We start from the raw sequence: 1,832 nt of genomic DNA on the forward strand, positions 1-1,832 counted from the left end.
GTCAAGGTTTATCTGAGTTACACATATTCTTATAAAATTTTAGGTTTTAATCCCATTTTAAATCATAAGGTTCAATTAAAAAAAGTAGGAGTGCTTGTGAAAAAATTTATTTTTAACGTCATATTATGCAGTATTTTATAATATGCTGCTATTCTTTGAATATAAAATTTGAAATGTTGACTTTCGACCAACTTTTTTTGTATACTCAATATACAATACATTTTTTTATGAATAATTTCAAAATGAAATGTTATAAAATTGACCTGTTTTTATATCATCAAGATTTATGGTAGCAATTCGCCATCAGTACAATGACAAAGAAAGTACCGCGTGTCTATTTTCTCGAGAGAACTATGAGTCTTCCACTTTTATTGGATTGACGGAGCTATTTTTAACCGATGTTAATGAAACTTATCTGAGATCCGTAAAATGTAAAACTACATGAATCTTATGAAAAATCGAGCTTGGTAATGACAAAATGGTAAAATTTTTAATCTGGAAAACCATAACAATTGAATAGTTTTGACCTTCATCAAGGGCCACAGACAAATCCATCAAACCGATTAAAACCAAGTTTTAGCAGAGCGTGCAGGGCAGCCTTCTCTAGTGCTATTTCTTAGAATTTTACGATGCCTTCATTAGATAAAAAATTATGAAATTAAAAAAAAATGCTCTTTTAAATTTTTCATGTTTATAGTAATTTCTATGGTACTGAATAGCGTTAAACTTCTACCAGACATGTGTAGCACTCCTTTATACTAATATATTTATGGAATTTATGATAACTTCCCTTACTTGATAAATTTCAGTGTTTTTACGTAATTTGAAATATTAAAGCTTCTTTTGCGCATAGCTGCAGCAAAAAAAATATTGTACCAAATAATGTTAAATTTTAGCTGGAGATACAAAGAAAAAACTGGGGCTGTTATTGAGACTGATATTTCATTCGCAGAGAGCTGCAACAAGAAGGAACCCTCAAATATGACGTCACGTTTTATGTGTTTTACATATATAAAATTAGAAATGCAAATATGGAACCTCTTGTTTTTACTGCGTGCACCATAATCTTATCTAGTGCTGTTTTTTTCAATTCATAATATCTGTAATTGATTAAAATTTTGTTGTATAGTTCATCATGAAAATTCGATTTTTTCATCTTTTCGTACGGCTAATGTCAAATCTATTATTTGGACAAAGTAATGTAAAACTTTGACTGTAGATGTACGTTAATATTTTCTAGTGTGGTTTTATGGAATTTTTAATAATTTTCCAATGTGATCAGGTTGATCAGGGAAAATAGCACTAATATTCATTGCAGATTTGATGGTGTTTACGGTTATACCTTCTGCAACGAAAATAATTGTTTCTATATCGATATATGTTTCACAAAGGAAAGCTATCAAAAAAAATTTTCTATCAAATTTTATATATTGAAATCCAATCCATAAAAAAATTTTTTAATGCGATTTTTAAGTTTATCAGGCTAAGGTGTATTAGAAAAATATAGCGGCATTGTATGTCAAAAATTACTGTAAGCTAGTTTAATTTAATGGTTTCAAGTTTTGTTGTATATTTTATAATACAAATGTTTAATTTTTTTACTTTGCGAATGATTGAAGCAAAATGTATTAGTCAAATCAACGTAACATATTAAATGTAGCTATGCTGTTCTATTTTCTAGTGATCCAGTAATATTTTTAAAAATTTCATTTATATTATATATATTTTTTTTCGAAAAAGTAATGAAAGAGCACTAAAAACATCTGCGATGCAAAAATTGGGCCAAGTTATTATTATTATTATGATTATTATTATTATTATTATTATTATTA

This window comes from Belonocnema kinseyi, chromosome 6 (genome assembly GCF_010883055.1).
Source record: "Belonocnema kinseyi isolate 2016_QV_RU_SX_M_011 chromosome 6, B_treatae_v1, whole genome shotgun sequence".
Classification (NCBI taxonomy): Eukaryota; Metazoa; Arthropoda; class Insecta; order Hymenoptera; family Cynipidae; genus Belonocnema; species Belonocnema kinseyi.